This window comes from Taeniopygia guttata, chromosome W (genome assembly GCF_048771995.1).
Source record: "Taeniopygia guttata chromosome W, bTaeGut7.mat, whole genome shotgun sequence".
NCBI lineage: Eukaryota > Metazoa > Chordata > Aves > Passeriformes > Estrildidae > Taeniopygia > Taeniopygia guttata.
Genome location: NC_133064.1, coordinates 5067635 through 5085225, shown reverse-complemented (window position 1 = coordinate 5085225; position 17591 = coordinate 5067635).

Here is a 17591-nt window from a genome sequence, read left to right as displayed (position 1 = left end):
CGAACATCGAAGGATAAGTCCCAGACAGGAGCTGCCCCCACCTCATACTTGTGCTGCCCTGACAGTCCCAGGGTAGCCCAACAAACTGACATCAGGAACCTGGACTGGTGAGTTTTCTTTCCCAGGGTAAAGAGCCGAAGTTTGTGCTCAGGGTCCTGTTGCCCTGAGAGGGCAGCTGACTGCAAAAAATCCGAACATCGAAGTTTACGTCCCAGACAGGCGCTGCCCCCAACTCATACTTGTGCTGCCCTGAGAGTCAAAGGGGAGCTTTAAAAACTGACATCAGGAACCTGGACTGGTGAGTTTTCTTTCCCAGGGAAAAGAGTCGATGTTTGTGCTCAGGGTCCTGTGGCACTGAGCCGGCAGCTGACTGCAAAAAATCCTAATATCCAAGGGTAAGTCCCAGACAGGAGCTGCCGCCACATAATACCTGTTCTGCCGTGACAGTCCCAGGGGAGCCCTACAAACAGACATCAGGAACCTGGACTGGTGAGTTTTCTTTCCCAGGGAAAAGAGCCGATGTTTGTGCTCAGGGTCCTGTGGCCCTGAGCGGGCAGCTGACTGCAAAAAATCCTAATATCGAAGGATAAGTCCCAGGCAGGAGCTGCCGCCACCTAATACCTTTTCTGCCGTGACAGTCCCAGGGGAGCCCTACAAACAGACATCAGGAACCTGGACTGGTGAGTTTTCTTTCCCAGGGAAAAGAGCCGATGTTTGTGCTCAGGGTCCTGTGGCCCTGAGCGGGCAGCTGACTGCAAAAAATCTGAACATCGAAGGATAAGTCCCAGACAGGAGCTGCCCCCACCTCATATTTGTGCTGCCCTGACAGTCCCAGGGGAGCCAAAAAAACTGACATCAGGAACCTGGACTGGTGAGTGTTCTTCACCCGGGGAAAAGAGCCAATGTTTGCGCTCAGGGTCCTGTTGCCCTGAGCAGGCAGCTGAATGCAAAAAATCCGAACATTGAAGGATAAGTCCCAGACAGGAGCTGCCCCCACCTCATACTCTTGCTGACCTGAGAGTCCCAGGGGAGCCCAAAAAACTGACATCATGAACCTGGACTGGTGAGTTTTCTTTCCCAGGGAAAACTGCCGATGTTTGTGCTCAGGGTCCTGTGGCCCTGAGCGCGCAGCTGACTGCAAAAAATCCGAACATCCAAGGATAAGTCCCAGACAGGAGCTGCCCCCACCTCATACTTGTTCTGCCGTGACAGTCCCAGGGGAGCCCTACAAACTGACATCAGGAACCTGGACTGGTGAGTTTTCTTTTTCAGGGAAAATAGGCGATGTTTGTGCTCAGGGTCCTGTTGCCCTGAGAGGGCAGCTGACTGCAAAAAATCCGAACATCGAAGAATAAGTCCCAGACAGGAGCTGCCCCCACCTCATACTTGTGCTGACCTGACAGTCCCAGGGGAGCCCTACAAACTGACATCAGGAACCTGGACTGGTGAGTTTTCTTTCCCAGGGAAAATAGCCGATGTTTGTGCTCAGGGTCCTGTGGCCCTGAGAGGGCAGCTGACTGCAAAAAATCCGAACATCGAAGGATAAGTCCCAGACAAGAGCTGCCCCCACCTCATACTTGTGCTGCCCATACAGTCCCAGGGTAGCCCAACAAACTGACATCAGGAACCTGGACTGGTGAGTTTTCTTTCCCAGGGTAAAGAGCCGAAGTTTGTGCTCAGGGTCCTGTGGCTCTGAGCGGGCAGCTAACTGCAAAAAATCTGAACATCGAAGGATAAGTCCCAGACAGACGCTGCCCCCACCTCATACTTGTTCTGCCCTGAGAGTCAAAGGGGAGCTTTAAAAACTGACATCAGGAACCTGGACTGGTGAGTTTTCTTTTTCAGGGAAAATAGGCGATGTTTGTGCTCAGGGTCCTGTTGCCCTGAGAGGGCAGATGACTGCAAAAAATCCAAACATCAAAGGATAAGTCCCAGACAGGAGCTGCCCCCACCTCATACTTGTGCTGCCCTGACAGTCCCCGGGGAGCCCTACAAACTGACATCAGGAACCTGGACTGGTGAGTTTTCTTTCCCAGGGGAAAGAGCCGATGATTGTGCTCAGGGTCCTGTGGCCCTGAGAGGGCAGCTGACTGCAAAAATCCGAACATCGAAGGATAAGTCCCAGACAGACGCTGCCCCCACCTCATACTTGTGCTGCCCTGAGAGTCAAAGGGGAGCTTTAAAAACTGACATCAGAACCTGGACTGGTGAGTTTTCTTTCTCAGGGAAAAGAGCCGATGTTTGTGCTCAGGGTCCTGTGGCCCTGAGCAGGCAGCTGACTGCAAAAAATCTGAACATCGAAGGATAAGTCCCAGGCAGGAGCAGCCCCCACCTCATACTTGTGCTGCCCTGAGAGTCAAAGGGGAGCTTTAAAAACTGAAATCAGGAACCTGGACTGGTGAGTTTTCTTTCCCAGGGAAAACGGCCGATGTTTGTGCTCCGGGTCCTGTTGCCATGAGCAGGCAGCTGACTGCAAAAAATCCGAATATCAAAGGATAAGTTTCAGGCAGGAGCTGCCCCCACCTCATACTTGTGCTGCCCTGACAGACCCAGGGGAGCCCTGCAAACTGACATCAGGAACCGGGGCTGGTGAGTTTTCTTTCCCAGGGAAAAGAGCCGATGTTTGTGCTCAGGGTCCTGTGGCCCTGGGCAGGAAGCTGACTGCAAAAAATCCGGACATCGAAAGATAAGTCCCAGACAGGAGCCGCCCCCACCTCATACTTCTGCTGCCCTGAGAGTCAAAGGGGAGCCCTACAAACTGACATCAGGAGCCTGGAGTGGTTAGTTTTCTTTCTCAGGGAATAGAGCCGATGTTTTCGCTCGAAGTCCTGTGGCCCTGAGCGGGCAGCTGACTGCAAAAAGTCCGAATATCGAAGGATAATTCCCAGACCGGAGCTGCCCCCACCTCATACTTGTGCTGCCCTGACAGTCCCAGGGGAGCCCTACAAACAGACATCAGGAACCTGGACTGGTGAGTTTTCTTTCCCAGGGAAAATAGCCGATGTTTGTGCTCAGGGTCCAGTGGCCCTGAGAGGGCAGCTGACTGCAAAAAATCCGAACATCGAAGGATAAGTCCCAGACAGGAGCTGCCCCCACCTCATACTTGTGCTGCCCTGACAGTCCCAGGGAAGCCCAAAAAACTGACATCACGAACCTGGACTGGTGAGTGTTCTTTCCCAGGGAAAACGGCCGATGTTTGTGCTCCGGGTCCTGTTTCCATGAGCAGGCAGCTGACTGCAAAAAATCCGAATATCAAAGGATAAGTCTCAGACAGGAGCTGCCCCCACCTTATACTTGTGCTGCCCTTACAGTTCCAGGGGAGCCCTACAAACTGACATCAGGAACCTGGACTGATGAGTTTTCTTTCCCAGGGTAAAGAGCCGAAGTTTGTGCTACGAGTCCTGTGGCTCTGAGCGGGCAGCTGACCGAAAAAATCCGAACATCGAAGGATAAGTCCCAAACAGGGGCTGCCCTCACCGCTTACTTGTGCTGCCCTGAAAGTCCCAGGGGAGCCCTACAAACTGACATCAGGAACCTGGACTGGTGAGTTTTCTTTCACAGGGAAAACCGCCGATGTTTCCGCTCCAAGTCCTGTGGCCCTGAGCGGGCAGCTGACTGAAAAAAATCCGAGCATCAGAGTATAAGTCCCAGACAGGAGCTGCCCCCACCTCATACTTGTGCTGCCCTGACAGACCCAGGGGAGCCCAACAAACTGACATCAGGAACCTGGACTGGTGAGTTTTCTTTCCAAGGAAAAAGAGCTGATGTTTTTGCTCCGAGTCCCGAGGCTCTGAGCGGGCAACTGACTGCAAAAAATCCGAACATCGAACGATAAGTTTCAACCAGGAGCCGCCCCCACCTCATACTTGTGCTGTCCTCACAGTCCCAGGGGAGCCCTACAAACTGACATCAGAAACCTGGACTGGTGAGTTTTCTTTCCTATGGAAAAGAGCCGATGTTTACGCTCCAAATCTTACGGCGCTGAGCGGGCAGCTGACTGCAAAAAATCTGAACATCGAAGGATAAGTCCCAGACAGGAGCTGCCCCCACCTCATACTTGTGCTGCCCTGACAGTCCCAGGGGAGCCCAACAAACTGAAATCAGGAACCTGGACTGGTGAGTGTTCTTTCCCAGAGAAAACTGCCAAAGTTTGTGCTCCGGGTCCTGTGGCCCTGAGCAGGCAGCTGACTGCAAAAAATCTGAACATTGAAGGATAAGTCCCAGACAGAAGCTGCCCCCACCTCATACTTGTGCTGCCCTGATAGTCAAAGGGGAGCTTTAAAAACTGACATCAGGAACCTGGACTGGTGAGTTTTCTTTCCCAGGGAAAAGAGCCGATGTTTTGCTTAAGGTCCTGTGGCCCTGAGTGGGCAGCTGACTGCAAAAAATCCTAATATCGAAGGATAAGTCCCAGACAGGAGCTGCCGCCACCTAATACCTGTTCTGCCCTGACAGTCCCAGGGGAGCTCTACAAACAGACATCAGAAACCTGGACTGGTGAGTTTTCTTTCCCAGGTAAAAGAGCCGATGTTTGTGCCCAGGGTCCTGTGGCCCTGAGCGGGCAGCTGACTGAAAAAAATCCGAACTTTGAAGGATAAGTCCCAGACAGGAGCTGCCCCCACCTCATACTTGTGCTGCCCTGACAGTCCCAGGGGAGCCCTACAAACTGACATCAGGAACCTGGATTGGTGAGTTTTCTTTCCTATGGAAAAGAGCCGATGTTTACGCTCCAAGTCTTACGGCCCTGAGCGAGCAACTCACTGCAAAAAATCTAAACATCGAAGGACAAGTCTCAGACAGGAGCTGCCCCCACCTTATACTTGTGCTGCCCTTACAGTTCCAGGGGAGCCCTACAAACTGACATCAGAAACCTGGACTGGTGAGTTTTCTTTCCCAGGGTAAAGAGCCGAAGTTTGTGCTCCGAGTCCTGCGGCTCTGAGCGGGCAGCTAACTGCAAAAAATCCGAACATCGAAGGATAAGTCCCAAACAGGGGCGGCCCCCACCGCATACTTGTGCTGCCCTGCAAGTCCCAGGGGAGCCCTACAAACTGACATCAGGAACCTGGACTGGTGAGTTTTCTTTCACAGGGAAAACCGCCGATGTTTCCGCTCCGAGTCCTGTGGCCCTGAGCGGGCAGCCGACTGCAAAAAATCCGAACATCGAACGATAAGTTTCAGACAGGAGCCGCCCCCACCTCATACTTGTCCTGTCCTCACAGTCCCAGGGGATCCCTACAAACTGACATCAGAAACCTAGACTGGTGAGTTTTCTTTCCTATGGAAAAGAGCCGATTTTTGTGTCCAGGGTCCCGCGGCCCTGAGCAGTTACCTGACTGCAAAAAATCCGAATATCAAAGGATAAGTCCCAGACAGGAGCTGCCCCCACCTCATACTTGTTCTGCCCTGACAGTCCCAGGGAAGCCCTACAAACTGACGTCAGGAACCTGGACTGGTGAGTTTTCTTTCCCAGGGAAAAGAGCTGATGTTTGCGCTCAGGGTCCTGTGGCCCTGAGCGGGAAGCTGACTGCAAAAAATCCGAACATCGAAGGATAAGTCCCAGACAGGGGCTTCCCCCACCTCATACTTGTTCTGCCCTGACAGTAACAGGGGAGCCCTACAAACTGACACCAGGATCCTGGACTGGTGAGTTTTCTTTCCCATGGTAAAGAGCCAGTGTTAACGCTCCGAGTCTTACGGCCCTGAGCGGGCAGCTGACTGCAAAAAATCCGAACATTGAAGGATACGTCCCAGACAGGAGCTGCCCCCACCTAATACTTGTGCTGCACTGACAGTCCCCGGAGAGCCCTACAAACTGACATCAGGAACCTGGACTGGTGAGTTTTCTTTCCCAGGGAAAAGAGCCGATGTTTGTGCTCAGGGTCCTGTGGCCCTGAGAAGGAAGCTGACTGCAAAAAATCTGAACATCGAAGGATAAGTCCCAGGCAGGAGCAGCCCCCACCTCATACTTGTGCTGCCCTGAGAGTCAAAGGGGAGCTTTAAAAACTGAAATCAGGAACCTGGACTGGTGAGTTTTCTTTCCCAGGGAAAACGGCCGATGTTTGTGCTCCGGGTCCTGTTGCCATGAGCAGGCAGCTGACTGCAAAAAATCCGAATATCAAAGGATAAGTTTCAGGCAGGAGCTGCCCCCACCTCATACTTGTGCTGCCCTGACAGACCCAGGGGAGCCCTGCAAACTGACATCAGGAACCGGGGCTGGTGAGTTTTCTTTCCCAGGGAAAAGAGCCGATGTTTGTGCTCAGGGTCCTGTGGCCCTGGGCAGGAAGCTGACTGCAAAAAATCCGGACATCGAAAGATAAGTCCCAGACAGGAGCCGCCCCCACCTCATACTTCTGCTGCCCTGAGAGTCAAAGGGGAGCCCTACAAACTGACATCAGGAGCCTGGAGTGGTTAGTTTTCTTTCTCAGGGAATAGAGCCGATGTTTTCGCTCGAAGTCCTGTGGCCCTGAGCGGGCAGCTGACTGCAAAAAGTCCGAATATCGAAGGATAATTCCCAGACCGGAGCTGCCCCCACCTCATACTTGTGCTGCCCTGACAGTCCCAGGGGAGCCCTACAAACAGACATCAGGAACCTGGACTGGTGAGTTTTCTTTCCCAGGGAAAATAGCCGATGTTTGTGCTCAGGGTCCAGTGGCCCTGAGTGGGCAGCTGACTGCAAAAAATCCGAACATCGAAGGATAAGTCCCAGACAGGAGCTGCCCCCACCTCATACTTGTGCTGCCCTGACAGTCCCAGGGAAGCCCAAAAAACTGACATCACGAACCTGGACTGGTGAGTGTTCTTTCCCAGGGAAAACGGCCGATGTTTGTGCTCCGGGTCCTGTTTCCATGAGCAGGCAGCTGACTGCAAAAAATCCGAATATCAAAGGATAAGTCTCAGACAGGAGCTGCCCCCACCTTATACTTGTGCTGCCCTTACAGTTCCAGGGGAGCCCTACAAACTGACATCAGGAACCTGGACTGATGAGTTTTCTTTCCCAGGGTAAAGAGCCGAAGTTTGTGCTACGAGTCCTGTGGCTCTGAGCGGGCAGCTGACCGAAAAAATCCGAACATCGAAGGATAAGTCCCAAACAGGGGCTGCCCTCACCGCTTACTTGTGCTGCCCTGAAAGTCCCAGGGGAGCCCTACAAACTGACATCAGGAACCTGGACTGGTGAGTTTTCTTTCACAGGGAAAACCGCCGATGTTTCCGCTCCAAGTCCTGTGGCCCTGAGCGGGCAGCTGACTGAAAAAAATCCGAGCATCAGAGTATAAGTCCCAGACAGGAGCTGCCCCCACCTCATACTTGTGCTGCCCTGACAGACCCAGGGGAGCCCAACAAACTGACATCAGGAACCTGGACTGGTGAGTTTTCTTTCCAAGGAAAAAGAGCTGATGTTTTTGCTCCGAGTCCCGAGGCTCTGAGCGGGCAGCTGACTGCAAAAAATCCGAACATCGAACGATAAGTTTCAACCAGGAGCCGCCCCCACCTCATACTTGTGCTGTCCTCACAGTCCCAGGGGAGCCCTACAAACTGACATCAGAAACCTGGACTGGTGAGTTTTCTTTCCTATGGAAAAGAGCCGATGTTTACGCTCCAAATCTTACGGCGCTGAGCGGGCAGCTGACTGCAAAAAATCTGAACATCGAAGGATAAGTCCCAGACAGGAGCTGCCCCCACCTCATACTTGTGCTGCCCTGACAGTCCCAGGGGAGCCCAACAAACTGAAATCAGGAACCTGGACTGGTGAGTGTTCTTTCCCAGAGAAAACTGCCAAAGTTTGTGCTCCGGGTCCTGTGGCCCTGAGCAGGCAGCTGACTGCAAAAAATCTGAACATTGAAGGATAAGTCCCAGACAGAAGCTTCCCCCACCTCATACTTGTGCTGCCCTGATAGTCAAAGGGGAGCTTTAAAAACTGACATCAGGAACCTGGACTGGTGAGTTTTCTTTCCCAGGGAAAAGAGCCGATGTTTTGCTTAAGGTCCTGTGGCCCTGAGTGGGCAGCTGACTGCAAAAAATCCTAATATCGAAGGATAAGTCCCAGACAGGAGCTGCCGCCACCTAATACCTGTTCTGCCCTGACAGTCCCAGGGGAGCTCTACAAACAGACATCAGAAACCTGGACTGGTGAGTTTTCTTTCCCAGGTAAAAGAGCCGATGTTTGTGCCCAGGGTCCTGTGGCCCTGAGCGGGCAGCTGACTGAAAAAAATCCGAACTTTGAAGGATAAGTCCCAGACAGGAGCTGCCCCCACCTCATACTTGTGCTGCCCTGACAGTCCCAGGGGAGCCCTACAAACTGACATCAGGAACCTGGATTGGTGAGTTTTCTTTCCTATGGAAAAGAGCCGATGTTTACGCTCCAAGTCTTACGGCCCTGAGCGAGCAACTCACTGCAAAAAATCTAAACATCGAAGGACAAGTCTCAGACAGGAGCTGCCCCCACCTTATACTTGTGCTGCCCTTACAGTTCCAGGGGAGCCCTACAAACTGACATCAGAAACCTGGACTGGTGAGTTTTCTTTCCCAGGGTAAAGAGCCGAAGTTTGTGCTCCGAGTCCTGCGGCTCTGAGCGGGCAGCTAACTGCAAAAAATCCGAACATCGAAGGATAAGTCCCAAACAGGGGCGGCCCCCACCGCATACTTGTGCTGCCCTGCAAGTCCCAGGGGAGCCCTACAAACTGACATCAGGAACCTGGACTGGTGAGTTTTCTTTCACAGGGAAAACCGCCGATGTTTCCGCTCCGAGTCCTGTGGCCCTGAGCGGGCAGCCGACTGCAAAAAATCCGAACATCGAACGATAAGTTTCAGACAGGAGCCGCCCCCACCTCATACTTGTCCTGTCCTCACAGTCCCAGGGGATCCCTACAAACTGACATCAGAAACCTAGACTGGTGAGTTTTCTTTCCTATGGAAAAGAGCCGATTTTTGTGTCCAGGGTCCCGCGGCCCTGAGCAGTTACCTGACTGCAAAAAATCCGAATATCAAAGGATAAGTCCCAGACAGGAGCTGCCCCCACCTCATACTTGTTCTGCCCTGACAGTCCCAGGGAAGCCCTACAAACTGACGTCAGGAACCTGGACTGGTGAGTTTTCTTTCCCAGGGAAAAGAGCTGATGTTTGCGCTCAGGGTCCTGTGGCCCTGAGCGGGAAGCTGACTGCAAAAAATCCGAACATCGAAGGATAAGTCCCAGACAGGGGCTTCCCCCACCTCATACTTGTTCTGCCCTGACAGTAACAGGGGAGCCCTACAAACTGACACCAGGATCCTGGACTGGTGAGTTTTCTTTCCCATGGTAAAGAGCCAGTGTTAACGCTCCGAGTCTTACGGCCCTGAGCGGGCAGCTGACTGCAAAAAATCCGAACATTGAAGGATACGTCCCAGACAGGAGCTGCCCCCACCTAATACTTGTGCTGCACTGACAGTCCCCGGAGAGCCCTACAAACTGACATCAGGAACCTGGACTGGTGAGTTTTCTTTCCCAGGGAAAAGAGCCGATGTTTGTGCTCAGGGTCCTGTGGCCCTGAGAAGGAAGCTGACTGCAAAAAACTCGAACATCGAAGGATAAGTCCCAGACAAAAGCTGCCCCCACCTCATACTTGTGCTGCCCTGACAGTCCCACGGGAGCCCTACAAACTGACATCAGGAACCTGGACTGGTGAGTTTTCTTTCCCAGGGAAAAGAGCCGGTGTTTTTGCTCAGGGTCCTGTGGCCCTGAGCGGGCAGCTGACTGCAAAAAATCCTAATATCGAAGGATAAGTCCCAGACAGGAGCTGCCGCCACCTAATACCTGTTCTGCCGTGACAGTCCCAGGGGAGCCCTACAAACTGACATCAGGAACCTGGACTGGTGAGTTTTCTTTCTCAGGTAAAAGAGCAGATGTTTGTGCCCAGGGTCCTGTGGCCCTGAGCGGGCAGCTGACTGCAAAAAATCCGAACATCGAAGGATAAGTCCAAGGCAGGAGCTGCCCCACCTCATACTCTTGCTGCCCTGAGAGTCCCAGGGGAGCCCAAAAAACTGACATCATGAACCTGGACTTGTGAGTTTTCTTTCCCAGGGAAAACTGCCGATGTTTGTGCTCAGGGTCCTGTGGCCCTGAGCGGGCAGCTGACTGCAAAAAATCCGAACATCCCAGGATAAGTCCCAGACAGGAGCTGCCCCCACCTCATACTTGTGCTGCCCTGACAGTCCAAGGGGAGCCCTACAAACTGACATCAGGAACCTGGACTGGTGAGTTTTCTTTCCAAGGGAAAAGAGCCGATGTTTGTGCTCAGGGTCCTGTGGCCCTGAGCGGGCTGCTGACTGCAAAAAATCCTAATATCGAAGTATAAGTCCAAGAAAGGAGCTGCCACAACCTAATAACTGTTCTGCCGTGACAGTCCCAGGGGAGCCCTACAAACAGACATCAGGAACCTGGACTGGTGAGTTTTCTTTCCCAGGGAAAATAGCCGATGTTTGTGCTCAGGGTCCAGTGGCCCTGAGAGGGCAGCTGACTGCAAAAAATCCGAACATCGAAGGATAAGTCCCAGACAGGAGCTGCCCCCACCGAATACCTGTTCTGCCCTGACAGTCCCAGGGGAGCCCAAAAATCTGACATCAGGAACCGGGACTGGTGAGTTTTCTTTCCCAGGGAAAAGAGCCGATGTTTGTGCTCCGGGTCCTGTTGCCATGAGCAGGCAGCTGACTGCAAAAAATCCGAATATCAAAGGAAAGGTTTCAGACAGGAGCTGCCCCCACCTCATATTTGTGCTGCCCTGACAGTCCCAGGGGAGCCCTACAAACAGACATCAGAAACCTGGACTGGTGAGTTTTCTTTCCCAGGGTAAAGAGCCGAAGTTTGTGCTCAGGGTCCTGTGGCTCTGAGCGAGCAGCTAACTGCAAAAAATCCTAACATCGAAGGATAAGTCCCAAACAGGAGCTGCCCCAACCCCATACTCTTGCTTCCCTGACAGTCCCAGGGGAGCCCTACAAACTGACATCATGACCCTGGACTGGTGAGTTTTCTTTCCCAGGGAAAACTGCCGATGTTTGTGCTCCGGGTCCTGTGGCCCTGAGCAGGCAGCTGACTGCAAAAAATCTGAACATCGAAGGATAAGTCCCAGACAGAAGCTGCCCCCACCTCATACTTGTGCTGCCCTGAGAGTCAAAGGGGAGCTTTAAAAACTGACATCAGGAACCTGGACTGGTGAGTTTTCTTTCCAAGGGAAAAGAGCCGATGTTTGTGCTCAGGGTCCTGTGGCCCTGAGCGGGCAGCTGACTGCAAAAAATCCTAATGTCAAAGGATAAGTCCCTGACAGGAGGTGCCGCCACCTAATACCTGTTCTGCCGTGACAGTCCCAGGGGAGCCCTACAAACAGACATCAGGAACCTGGACTGGTGAGTTTTCTTTCCCAGGGAAAATAGCCGATGTTTGTGCTCAGGGTCCTGTTGCCCTGAGAGGGCAGCTGACTGCAAAAAAAACGAACATCGAAGGATAAGTCCCAGACAGGAGCTGCCCCCACCTCATACTTGTGCTGCCCTGACAGTCCCAGGGGAGCCCAACAAACTGACATCAGGAACCTGGACTGGTGAGTGTTCTTTCCCAGGGAAAACTGCCGATGTTTGTGCTCCGGGTCCTGTGGCCCTGAGCGGGCAGCTGACTGCAAAAAATCTGAACATCGAAGTCCCAGACAGAAGCTGCCTCCACCTCATACTTGTGCTGCCCTGAGAGTCAAAGGGGAGCTTTAAAAACTGACATCAGGAACCTGGACTGGTGTGTTTTCTTTCCCAGGGAAAAGAGACGATGTTTGTGCTCAGGGTCCTGTGGCCCTGAGCGGGCAGCTGACTGCAAAAAATCCTAATATCGAAGGATTAGTCCCAGACAGGAGCTGCCCCCACCTAATACATGTTCTGCCCTGACAGTCCCAGGGGAGACCTACAAACAGACATCAGGAACCTGGACTGGTGTGTTTTCTTTCCCAAGGAAAATAGCCGATGTTTGTGCTCAGGGTCCTGTGGCCCTGAGAGGGCAGCTGACTGCAAAAAATCCGAACATCGAAAGATAATTCCAAAACAGGAGCTGCCCCCACCTCATACTTGTGCTGCCCTGAGAGTCAATGGGGAGCTTTAAAAACTGTCATCAGGAACCTGGACTGGTGAGTTTTCTTTCCCAGGAAAAAGAGCCGATGTTTGTGCTCACGGTCCTGTGGCCCTGAGAGGGCAGGTGACTGCAAAAAATCCGAATATCGAAGGATAAGTCTCAGACAGGAGCTGCCCCCACCTTATACTTGTGCTGCCCTTACAGTTCCAGGGGAGCCCTACAAACTGACATCAGGAACCTGGACTGATGAGTTTTCTTTCCCAGGGTAAAGAGCCGAAGTTTGTGCTCCGAGTCCTGTGGCTCTGAGCGGGCAGCTGACCGAAAAAATCCGAACATCGAAGGATAAGTCCCAAACAGGGGCTGCCCCCACCGCTTACTTGTGCTGCCCTGAAAGTCCCAGGGGAGCCCTACAAACTGACATCAGGAACCTGGACTGGTGAGTTTTCTTTCACAGGGAAAACCGCCGATGTTTCCGCTCCAAGTCCTGTGGCCCTGAGCGGGCAGCTGACTGAAAAAAATCCGAGCATCAGAGTATAAGTCCCAGACAGGAGCTGCCCCCACCTCATACTTGTGCTGCCCTGACAGACCCAGGGGAGCCCAACAAACTGACATCAGGAACCTGGACTGGTGAGTTTTCTTTCCAAGGAAAAAGAGCTGATGTTTTTGCTCCGAGTCCCGAGGCTCTGAGCGGGCAGCTGACTGCAAAAAATCCGAACATCGAACGATAAGTTTCAACCAGGAGCCGCCCCCACCTCATACTTGTGCTGTCCTCACAGTCCCAGGGGAGCCCTACAAACTGACATCAGAAACCTGGACTGGTGAGTTTTCTTTCCTATGGAAAAGAGCCGATGTTTACGCTCCAAATCTTACGGGCTGAGCGGGCAGCTGACTGCAATAAATCCTAATATCGAAGGATAAGTCCCAGACAGGAGCTGCCGCCACCAAATACCTGTTCTGCCGTGACAGTCCCAGGGAAGCCCTACAAACAGACATCAGGAACCTGGACTGGTGAGTTTTCTTTCCCAGGGAAAAGAGCCGATGTTTGTGCTTAGGGTCCTGAGGCCCTGAGCGGGCAGCTGACTGCAAAAAATCTGAACATCGAAGGATAAGTCCCAGACAGGAGCTGCCCCCACCTCATACTTGTGCTGCCCTGACAGTCCCAGAGGAGCCCAACAAACTGACATCAGGAACCTGGACTGGTGAGTGTTCTTTCCCAGAGAAAACTGCCAAAGTTTGTGCTCCGGGTCCTGTGGCCCTGAGCAGGCAGCTGACTGCAAAAAATCTGAACATCGAAGGATAAGTCCCAGACAGAAGCTGCCCCCACCTCATACTTGTGCTGCCCTGATAGTCAAAGGGGAGCTTTAAAAACTGACATCAGGAACCTGGACTGGTGAGTTTTCTTTCCCAGGGAAAAGAGCCGATGTTTTGCTTAAGGTCCTGTGGCCCTGAGTGGGCAGCTGACTGCAAAAAATCCTAATATCGAAGGATAAGTCCCAGACAGGAGCTGCCGCCACCTAATACCTGTTCTGCCCTGACAGTCCCAGGGGAGCTCTACAAACAGACATCAGGAACCTGGACTGGTGAGTTTTCTTTCCCAGGTAAAAGAGCCGATGTTTGTGCCCAGGGTCCTGTGGCCCTGAGCGGGCAGCTGACTGAAAAAAATCCGAACTTTGAAGGATAAGTCCCAGACAGGAGCTGCCCCCACCTCATACTTGTGCTGCCCTGACAGTCCCAGGGGAGCCCTACAAACTGACATCAGGAACCTGGACTGGTGAGTTTTCTTTCCTATGGAAAAGAGCCGATGTTTACGCTCCAAGTCTTACGGCCCTGAGCGAGCAACTCACTGCAAAAAATCTAAACATCGAAGGACAAGTCTCAGACAGGAGCTGCCCCCACCTTATACTTGTGCTGCCCTTACAGTTCCAGGGGAGCCCTACAAACTGACATCAGGAACCTGGACTGGTGAGTTTTCTTTCCCAGGGTAAAGAGCCGAAGTTTGTGCTCCGAGTCCTGCGGCTCTGAGCGGGCAGCTAACTGCAAAAAATCCGAACATCGAAGGATAAGTCCCAAACAGGGGCGGCCCCCACCGCATACTTTTGCTGCCCTGCAAGTCCCAGGGGAGCCCTACAAACTGACATCAGGAACCTGGACTGGTGAGTTTTCTTTCACAGGGAAAACCGCCGATGTTTCCGCTCCGAGTCCTGTGGCCCTGAGCGGGCAGCTGACTGAAAAAAATCCGAGCATCAGAGGATAAGTCCCAGACAGGAGCTGCCCCCACCTCATACTTGTGCTGCCCTGACAGACCCAGGGGAGCCCTACAAACTGACATCAGGAACCTGGACTGGTGAGTTCTCTTTCCAAGGAAAAAGAGCTGATGTTTTTGCTCCGAGTCCCGAGGCTCTGAGCGGGCAGCCGACTGCAAAAAATCCGAACATCGAACGATAAGTTTCAGACAGGAGCCGCCCCCACCTCATACTTGTCCTGTCCTCACAGTCCCAGGGGATCCCTACAAACTGACATCAGAAACCTAGACTGGTGAGTTTTCTTTCCTATGGAAAAGAGCCGATTTTTGTGTCCAGGGTCCCGCGGCCCTGAGCAGTTACCTGACTGAAAAATTCCGAATATCAAAGGATAAGTCCCAGACAGGAGCTGCCCCCACCTCATACTTGTGCTGCCCTGACAGTCCCAGGGAAGCCCTACAAACTGACGTCAGGAACCTGGACTGGTGAGTTTTCTTTCCCAGGGAAAAGAGCTGATGTTTGCGCTCAGGGTCCTGTGGCCCTGAGCGGGAAGCTGACTGCAAAAAATCCGAACATCGAAGGATAAGTACCAGACAGGGGCTTCCCCCACCTCATACTTGTTCTGCCCTGACAGTAACAGGGGAGCCCTACAAACTGACACCAGGATCCTGGACTGGTGAGTTTTCTTTCCCATGGTAAAGAGCCAGTGTTAACGCTCCGAGTCTTACGGCCCTGAGCGGGCAGCTGACTGCAAAAAATCCGAACATAGAAGGATAAGTCCCAGACAGGAGCTGCCCCCACCGCATGCTTGTGCTACCCTGAAAGTCCCCGGGGAGGCCTACAAACTGACATCAGGAACCTGGACTGGTGAGTTTTCTTTCCCAGCGAAAACCGCCGATGTTTGTGCTCAGGGTCCTGTGGCCCTGAGCGGGCAGCTGCCTGCAAAAAATCTGAACATCGAAGGATAAGTCCCAGAGAGGAGCTGCCCCCACCTCATATTTGTGCTGCCCTGAGAGTCAAAGGGGAGCCATAAAAACTGACATCAGAAACCTGGACTGGTGAGTTTTCTTTCCCAGGGAAAAAAGCTGATGTTTGTGCTCAGGGTCCTGTGGCCCTGAGCGGGCAGCTGACTGCAAAAAATCCTAATATCGAAGGATAAGTCCCAGACATGAGCTGCCCCCACCTCATACTTGTGCTGCCCTGACAGTCCCAGGGGAGCTGAACAAACTGACATCAGGAACCTGGATTGGTGAGTGTTCTTTCCCAGGGAAAACTGCCGATGTTTGTGCTCCGGGTCCTGTGGCCCTGAGCAGGCAGCTGACTGCAAAAAATCGGAACATTGAAGGATAAGTCCCAGACAGAAGCTGCCCCCACCTCATACTTGTGCTGCCCTGAGAGCCAAAGGGGATCTTTAAAAACTGACATCAGGAACCTGGACTGGTGAGTTTTCTTTCCCAGGGAAAAGAGACGATGTTTGTGCTCAGGGTCCTGTGGCCCTGAGCGGGCAGCTGACTGCAAAAAATCGTAATATCGAAGGATAAGTCCCAGACAGGAGCTGCCGCCACCTAATACCTTTTCTGCCGTGACAGTCCCAGGGGAGCCCTAGAAACAGACATCAGGAACCTGGACTGGTGAGTTTTCTTTCCCAGGGAAAAGAGCCGATGTTTGTGCTCAGGGTCCTGTGGCCCAGAGAGGGAAGCTGACTGAAAAAATACGAACATCGAAGGATAAGTCCCAAACAGGGGCTGCCCCCACCGCATACTTGTGCTGCCCTGAAAGTCCCAGGGGAGCCCTACAAACTGACATCAGGAACCTGGACTGGTGAGTTTTCTTTCCCAGGGAAAAGAGACGATGTTTTTGCTCAGGGTCCTGTAGCCCTGAGCGGGCAGCTGACTGTAAAAAATCCGAATATCAAAGGATAATTTTCAGACAGGAGCTACCCCCACCTCATACTTCTGCTGCCCTGACAGTCCCGGGGGAGCCCTAAAAACTGACATCCGAAACCTGGACTGGTGAGTTTCCTCTCCCAGGGAAAAGAGCCGAAGTTTGTGCTCCGAGTCCTGTGGCCCTGAGCGGGCAGCTGACTGCAAAAAATCCTAATATCGAAGGATAAGTCCCAGACAGGAGCTGCCCCACCTCATACTTGTGCTGCCCTGACAGTCGTAGGAGAGCCCTACAAACTGACATCAGGAACCTGGACTGGTGAGTTTTCTTTCCCAGGGAAAAGAGCCGATGTTTGCGTTCTGAGTCCTGCGGCCCTGAGCGGGCAGCTCACTGCAAAAAATCCTAATATCAAAGGATGAGACCCAGACCGGAGCTGCCCCCACCTCATACTTGTGCTGCCCTGGCAGTCCCAGGGGAGCCCTACAAACTGACATCAGGAACCTGGACTGGTGAGGTTTCTTTCCCAGGGAAAAGAGCCTATGTATGTGCGCCGAGTCCTGTAGCCCTGGGCGGGCAGCTTACTGCAAAAAATCCTAATATCGAAGGATAAGTCCCAGACAGGAGCTGCCGCCACATAATACCTGTTCTGCCCTGACAGTCCCAGGGGAGCCCTACAAACAGACATCAGGAACCTGGACTGGTGAGTTTTCTTTCCTATGGAAAAGAGCCGATTTTTGTGCCCAGGGTCCAGCGGCCCTGAGCGGGTACCTGACTGCAAAAAATCCAAATATCACAGGATAATCCCCAGACATGAGCTGCCGCCACCTCATACTTGTTCTGCCCTGACAGTCCCAGGGGAGACCTACAAAAAGACATCAGAAACCTGGACTGGTGAGTTTTCTTTCCCAGGGTAAAGAGCCGAAGTTTGTGCTCAGGGTCCTGTGGCTCTGAGCGAGCAGCTAACTGCAAAAAATCCTAACATCGAAGGATAAGTCCCAAACAGGAGCTGCCCCAACCCCATACTCTTGCTTCCCTGACAGTCCCAGGGGAGCCCTACAAACTGACATCATGACCCTGGACTGGGGAGTTTTCTTTCCCAGGGAAAACTGCCGATGTTTGTGCTCCGGGTCCTGTGGCCCTGAGCAGGCAGCTGACTGCAAAAAATCTGAACATCGAAGGATAAGTCCCAGACAGAAGCTGCCCCCACCTCATACTTGTGCTGCCCTGAGAGTCAAAGGGGAGCTTTAAAAACTGACATCAGGAACCTGGACTGGTGAGTTTTCTTTCCCAGGGAAAAGAGACGATGTTTGTGCTCAGGGTCCTGTGGCCCTGAGCGGGCAGCTGACTGCAAAAAATCCTAATATCGAAGGATTAGTCCCAGACAGGAGCTGCCC